The sequence below is a fragment of the Hemitrygon akajei genome, chromosome 3, assembly GCF_048418815.1.
Source record: "Hemitrygon akajei chromosome 3, sHemAka1.3, whole genome shotgun sequence".
Taxonomy (NCBI): Eukaryota; Metazoa; Chordata; class Chondrichthyes; order Myliobatiformes; family Dasyatidae; genus Hemitrygon; species Hemitrygon akajei.
The window spans coordinates 96,965,886-96,974,445 of record NC_133126.1 but is presented as its reverse complement, the minus strand read 5'-3'; positions in this window follow the sequence as shown (position 1 = coordinate 96,974,445).

Sequence of the window (8,560 nt, the reverse complement as noted above, 5' to 3'; positions counted from 1 at the left end):
AGTCCGAATCCTCCCCCGGCTCCACTCTCTCACTGTCAGTCCGTATCCTCACCTGGATCCACTCACTCACTGTCAGTCCGTATCCTCATCCTGATCCACTCACTCACCCACTGTCAGTCCGTACCCTCACCCGGATCCACTCACTCACTGTCAGTTCGTATCCTCCCCCAGATACACTCACTCACTGTCAGTCCGTATCCTCCTCCGGACCCACTCACTCACTGTCTGTCCGTATCGTCACCCTGATCCACTCACTCACTGTCTGTCCGTATCGTCACCCTGATCCACTCACTCACTGTCAGTCCGTTTCCTCACCCGGATCCACTCACTCACTGTTCGTCAGTCTTATCCTCACCCGGACCCACTCACTCACTGTCAGTCCGTATCCTCCCCCGGACCCACTCACTCACTGTCAGTCCGTATCCTCCCCCGGATCCACTCACTCACTGTCTGTCCGTATCCTCACCTGGATCCACTCACTCACTCTCAGTCCGTATACTCCCCCAGATCCACTCACTCACTCTCAGTCCGTATCCTCCCCCGGGACCACTCACTCACTGTCAGTCCGTATCCTCACCCGGACCCACTCACTCACTGTCAGTCTGTTTCCTCCCCCGGACCCAATCACTCACTGTCAGTCCGTATCCTCACCCTGATCCACTCACTCACTGTCTGTCCGTATCCTCCCCCGGATGCACTCACTCACTGTCTGTCCGTATCCTCACCTGGATCCACTCACTCACTCTCAGTCCGTATACTCCTCCAGATCCACTCACTCACTCTCAGTCCGTATCCTCCCCCGGGACCACGCACTCACTGTCAGTCCGTATCCTCCCCCGGACCCAATCACTCACTGTCAGTCCGTTTCCTCACCCTGATCCACTTACTCACTGTCAGTCCGTTTCCTCCCCCGGACCCAATCACTCACTGTCAGTCCGTATCCTCACCCTGATCCACTCACTCACTGTCAGTCCGTTTCCTCCCCCGGACCCACTCACTCACTGTCAGTCCATTTCCTCCCGCGGACCCACTCACTCACTGTCAGTCCGTATCCCCACCCGGACCCACTCACTCACTGTCAGTCCGTATCCTCACCCGGATCCACTCACTCACTGTCAGTCCGTTTCCTCCCCCGGACCCACTCACTCACTGTCAGTCCGTATCCTCACCCGGACCCACTCACTCACTGTTCGTCAGTCCGTTTCCTCACCCAAGATCCACTCACTCACTCTCAGTCCGTATCCTCACCCGGACCCACTCACTCATTGTCAGTCCGTATCCTCACCCGTACCCACTCACTCACTGTCAGTCCGTATCCTCACCCGGACCCACTCACTCACTGTCAGTCCGTATCCTCTCCCTGATCCACTCACTCACTGTCAGTCCGTATCCTCACCCGGACCCACTCACTCACTGTCAGTCCGTATCCTCCCCCGGACCCACTCACTCAATGTCAGTCCGTATCCTCCCCCGGCTCCACTCTCTCACTGTCTGCCCATATCCTCACCCGGATCCACTCACTCACTGTCAGTCCGTTTCCTCCCCCGGATCCACTCACTCACTGTCAGTCCGTATCCTCACCCGGATCAACTCACTCACTGTCAGTCCGTATCCTCTCCCTGATCCACTCACTAACTGTGAGTCCGTATCCTCCCCCGGATCCACTCACACATTGTTCGTCGGTCCGTATCCTCAGCGGGATCCACTCACTCACTGTCAGTCCGTATCCCCACCCGGATCCACTCACTAACTGTCAGTCCGTGTCCTCATCCGGACCCACTCACTCACTGTCAGTCCGTATCCTCACCCAGATCCACTCACTCACTGTCAGTCCGTATCCTCCCCCGGCTCCACTCTCTCACTCTCAGTCCGTATCCTCACCTGGATCCACTCACTCACTGTCAGTCCGTATCCTCATCCTGATCCACTCACTCACCCACTGTCAGTCCGTACCCTCACCCGGATCCACTCACTCACTGTCAGTTCGTATCCTCCCCCAGATACACTCACTCACTGTCAGTCCGTATCCTCCTCCGGACCCACTCACTCACTGTCTGTCCGTATCGTCACCCTGATCCACTCACTCACTGTCTGTCCGTATCGTCACCCTGATCCACTCACTCACTGTCAGTCCGTTTCCTCACCCGGATCCACTCACTCACTGTTCGTCAGTCTTATCCTCACCCGGACCCACTCACTCACTGTCAGTCCGTATCCTCCCCCGGACCCACTCACTCACTGTCTGTCCGTATCCTCCCCCGGATCCACTCACTCACTGTCTGTCCGTATCCTCACCTGGATCCACTCACTCACTCTCAGTCCGTATACTCCCCCAGATCCACTCACTCACTCTCAGTCCGTATCCTCCCCCGGGACCACTCACTCACTGTCAGTCCGTATCCTCACCCGGACCCACTCACTCACTGTCAGTCTGTTTACTCCCCCGGACCCAATCACTCACTGTCAGTCCGTATCCTCACCCTGATCCACTCACTCACTGTCTGTCCGTATCCTCCCCCGGATGCACTCACTCACTGTCTGTCCGTATCCTCACCTGGATCCACTCACTCACTCTCAGTCCGTATACTCCTCCAGATCCACTCACTCACTCTCAGTCCGTATCCTCCCCCGGGACCACGCACTCACTGTCAGTCCGTATCCTCCCCCGGACCCAATCACTCACTGTCAGTCCGTTTCCTCACCCTGATCCACTCACTCACTGGCAGTCCGTATCCTCACCCGGATCCACTCACTCACTGTGAGTCCGTATCCTCACCCGGATCCACTCACTCACTGTTCAACAATCCGTAACCTCACCCGGATGCACTCACTCACTGTCAGTCCGTATCCTCACCCGGATCCAACCACTCACTGTCAGTCCGTATCCTCCCCCGGATCCACTCACTCACTGTCAGTCCGTATCCTCACCCGGATCCACCCACTCACTGTCAGTCCGTATCCTCCCCCGGATCCACTCACTCACTGTCTGTCCGTATCCTCACCTGGATCCACTCACTCACTGTCTGTCCGTATCCTCACCCGGATCCACCCACTCACTATCAGTCCGTATCCTCCCCCGGATCCACTCACTCACTGTCTGTCCGTATCCTCACCTGGATCCACTCACTCACGCTCAGTCCGTATACTCCCCCAGATCCACTCACTCACTCTCAGTCCGTATCCTCCCCCGGGTCCACTCACTCACTGTCAGTCCGTATCCTCACCCGGACCCACTCACTCACTGTCAGTCCGTTTCCTCCCCCGGACCCACTCACTCACTGTTCGTCAGTCCATATCCTCACCCGGACCCACTCACTCACTGTCAGTCCATATCCGCACCCGGATCCACTCACTCACTGTCAGTCCGTATCCTCTCACTGATCCACTCACTCAATGTCAGTCCGTATCCTCACCCGGACCCACTCACTCACTGTCAGTCAGTATCCTCTCCCTGATCCACTCACTCAATGTCAGTCCGTATCCTCCCCCGGCTCCACTCTCTCACTGTCTGCCCATATCCTCACCCGGATCCACTCACTCACTGTCAGTCCGTTTCCTCCCCCGGATCCACTCACTCACTGTCAGTCCATATCCTCACCCGGATCAACTCACTCACTGTCAGTCCGTATCCTCTCCCTGATCCACTCACTAACTGTGAGTCCGTATCCTCCCCCGGATCCACTCACACATTGTTCGTCGGTCCGTATCCTCAGCGGGATCCACTCACTCACTGTCAGTCCGTATCCCCACCCGGATCCACTCACTCACTGTCAGTCCGTATCCTCACCCAGATCCACTCACGCACTGTCAGTCCGTATCCTCCCCCGGCTCCACTCTCTCACTGTCAGTCCGTATCCTCACCTGGATCCACTCACTCACTGTCAGTCCGTATCCTCATCCTGATCCACTCACTCACCCACTGTCAGTCCGTACCCTCACCCGGATCCACTCACTCACTGTCAGTTCGTATCCTCCCCCAGATACACTCACTCACTGTCAGTCCGTATCCTCCTCCGGACCCACTCACTCACTGTCTGTCCGTATCGTCACCCTGATCCACTCACTCACTGTCTGTCCGTATCGTCACCCTGATCCACTCACTCACTGTCAGTCCGTTTCCTCACCCGGATCCACTCACTCACTGTTCGTCAGTCTTATCCTCACCCGGACCCACTCACTCACTGTCAGTCCGTATCCTCCCCTGGACCCACTCACTCACTGTCAGTCCGTATCCTCCCCCGGATCCACTCACTCACTGTCTGTCCGTATCCTCACCTGGATCCACTCACTCACTCTCAGTCCGTATACTCCCCCAGATCCACTCACTCACTCTCAGTCCGTATCCTCCCCCGGGACCACTCACTCACTGTCAGTCCGTATCCTCACCCGGACCCACTCACTCACAGTCAGTCTGTTTCCTCCCCCGGACCCAATCACTCACTGTCAGTCCGTATCCTCACCCTGATCCACTCACTCACTGTCTGTCCGTATCCTCCCCCGGATGCACTCACTCACTGTCTGTCCGTATCCTCACCTGGATCCACTCACTCACTCTCAGTCCCTATACTCCTCCAGATCCACTCACTCACTCTCAGTCCGTATCCTCCCCCGGGACCACGCACTCACTGTCAGTCCGTATCCTCCCCCGGACCCAATCACTCACTGTCAGTCCGTTTCCTCACCCTGATCCACTTACTCACTGTCAGTCCGTTTCCTCCCCCGGACCCAATCACTCACTGTCAGTCCGTATCCTCACCCTGATCCACTCACTCACTGTCAGTCCGTTTCCTCCCCCGGACCCACTCACTCACTGTCAGTCCATTTCCTCCCGCGGACCCACTCACTCACTGTCAGTCCGTATCCCCACCCGGACCCACTCACTCACTGTCAGTCCGTATCCTCACCCGGATCCACTCACTCACTGTCAGTCCGTTTCCTCCCCCGGACCCACTCACTCACTGTCAGTCCGTATCCTCACCCGGACCCACTCACTCACTGTTCGTCAGTCCGTTTCCTCACCCAAGATCCACTCACTCACTGTCTGTCCGTATCCTCACCCGGATCCACCCACTCACTATCAGTCCGTATCCTCCCCCGGATCCACTCACTCACTGTCTGTCCGTATCCTCAACTGGATCCACTCACTCACGCTCAGTCCGTATACTCCCCCAGATCCACTCACTCACTCTCAGTCCGTATCCTCCCCCGGGTCCACTCACTCACTGTCAGTCCGTATCCTCACCCGGACCCACTCACTCACTGTCAGTCCGTTTCCTCCCCCGGACCCACTCACTCACTGTTCGTCAGTCCATATCCTCACCCGGACCCACTCACTCACTGTCAGTCCATATCCGCACCCGGATCCACTCACTCACTGTCAGTCCGTATCCTCTCCCTGATCCACTCACTCAATGTCAGTCCGTATCCTCACCCGGACCCACTCACTCACTGTCAGTCAGTATCCTCTCCCTGATCCACTCACTCAATGTCAGTCCGTATCCTCCCCCGGCTCCACTCTCTCACTGTCTGCCCATATCCTCACCCGGATCCACTCACTCACTGTCAGTCCGTTTCCTCCCCCGGATCCACTCACTCACTGTCAGTCCGTATCCTCACCCGGATCAACTCACTCACTGTCAGTCCGTATCCTCTCCCTGATCCACTCACTAACTGTGAGTCCGTATCCTCCCCCGGATCCACTCACACATTGTTCGTCGGTCCGTATCCTCAGCGGGATCCACTCACTCACTGTCAGTCCGTATCCCCACCCGGATCCACTCACTCACTGTCAGTCCGTGTCCTCATCCGGACCCACTCACTCACTGTCAGTCCGTATCCTCACCCAGATCCACTCACTCACTGTCAGTCCGTATCCTCCCCCGGCTCCACTCTCTCACTGTCAGTTCGTATCCTCCCCCAGATACACTCACTCACTGTCAGTCCGTATCCTCCTCCGGACCCACTCACTCACTGTCTGTCCGTATCGTCACCCTGATCCACTCACTCACTGTCTGTCCGTATCGTCACCCTGATCCACTCACTCACTGTCAGTCCGTTTCCTCACCCGGATCCACTCACTCACTGTTCATCAGTCTTATCCTCACCCGGACCCACTCACTCACTGTCAGTCCGTATCCTCCCCCGGACCCACTCACTCACTGTCAGTCCGTATCCTCCCCCGGATCCACTCACTCACTGTCTGTCCGTATCCTCACCTGGATCCAGTCACTCACTCTCAGTCCGTATACTCCCCCAGATCCACTCACTCACTCTCAGTCCGTATCCTCCCCCGGGACCACTCACTCACTGTCAGTCCGTATCCTCACCCGGACCCACTCACTCACTGTCAGTCTGTTTCCTCCCCCGGACCCAATCACTCACTGTCAGTCCGTATCCTCACCCTGATCCACTCACTCACTGTCTGTCCGTATCCTCCCCCGGATGCACTCACTCACTGTCTGTCCGTATCCTCACCTGGATCCACTCACTCACTCTCAGTCCGTATACTCCTCCAGATCCACTCACTCACTCTCAGTCCGTATCCTCCCCCGGGACCACGCACTCACTGTCAGTCCGTATCCTCCCCCGGACCCAATCACTCACTGTCAGTCCGTTTCCTCACCCTGATCCACTTACTCACTGTCAGTCCGTATCCTCTCCCTGATCCACTCACTAACTGTGAGTCCGTATCCTCCCCCGGATCCACTCACACATTGTTCGTCGGTCCGTATCCTCAGCGGGATCCACTCACTCACTGTCAGTCCGTATCCCCACCCGGATCCACTCACTCACTGTCAGTCCGTGTCCTCATCCGGACCCACTCACTCACTGTCAGTCCGTATCCTCACCCAGATCCACTCACTCACTGTCAGTCCGTATCCTCCCCCGGCTCCACTCTCTCACTGTCAGTCCGTATCCTCACCTGGATCCACTCACTCACTGTCAGTCCGTATCCTCATCCTGATCCACTCACTCACCCACTGTCAGTCCGTACCCTCACCCGGATCCACTCACTCACTGTCAGTTCGTATCCTCCCCCAGATACACTCACTCACTGTCAGTCCGTATCCTCCTCCGGACCCACTCACTCACTGTCTGTCCGTATCGTCACCCTGATCCACTCACTCACTGTCTGTCCGTATCGTCACCCTGATCCACTCACTCACTGTCAGTCCGTTTCCTCACCCGGATCCACTCACTCACTGTTCGTCAGTCTTATCCTCACCCGGACCCACTCACTCACTGTCAGTCCGTATCCTCCCCCGGACCCACTCACTCACTGTCAGTCCGTATCCTCCCCCGGATCCACTCACTCACTGTCTGTCCGTATCCTCACCTGGATCCACTCACTCACTCTCAGTCCGTATACTCCCCCAGATCCACTCACTCACTCTCAGTCCGTATCCTCCCCCGGGACCACTCACTCACTGTCAGTCCGTATCCTCACCCGGACCCACTCACTCACTGTCAGTCTGTTTCCTCCCCCGGACCCAATCACTCACTGTCAGTCCGTATCCTCACCCTGATCCACTCACTCACTGTCTGTCCGTATCCTCCCCCGGATGCACTCACTCACTGTCTGTCCGTATCCTCACCTGGATCCACTCACTCACTCTCAGTCCGTATACTCCTCCAGATCCACTCACTCACTCTCAGTCCGTATCCTCCCCCGGGACCACGCACTCACTGTCAGTCCGTATCCTCCCCCGGACCCAATCACTCACTGTCAGTCCGTTTCCTCACCCTGATCCACTTACTCACTGTCAGTCCGTTTCCTCCCCCGGACCCAATCACTCACTGTCAGTCCGTATCCTCACCCTGATCCACTCACTCACTGTCAGTCCGTTTCCTCCCCCGGACCCACTCACTCACTGTCAGTCCATTTCCTCCCGCGGACCCACTCACTCACTGTCAGTCCGTATCCCCACCCGGACCCACTCACTCACTGTCAGTCCGTATCCTCACCCGGACCCACTCACTCACTGTCAGTCCGTATCCTCTCCCTGATCCACTCACTCACTGTCAGTCCGTATCCTCACCCGGACCCACTCACTCACTGTCAGTCCGTATCCTCCCCCGGACCCACTCACTCACTGTCAGTCCGTTTCCGAACCTGGATCCACTCACTCACTGCCAGTCCGTGTCCTCACCTGGATCCACTCACTCACTGTCAGTCCGTATCCGCACCCGGATCCACTCACTCACTGCCAGTCCGTGTCCTCACCTGGATCCACTCACTCACTGTCAGTCCGTATCCACACCCTGTTCCACTCACTCACTGTCAGTCCGTATCCTCACCCGGATCCAACCACTCACTGTCAGTCCGTATCCTCACCCGGACCCACTCACTCACTGTCAGTCCGTATCCTCCCACGGATCCACTCACTCACTGTTCGTCAGTCCATATCCTCACCCGGACCCACTCACTCACTGTCAGTCCGTATCCTCCCCCGGACCCACTCACTCACTGTCAGTCCGTATCCTCCCCCGGCTCCACTCTCTCACTGTCTGTCCGTCTCCTCAACCGGATCCACTCACTCACTGTCAGTCCGTATCGTCA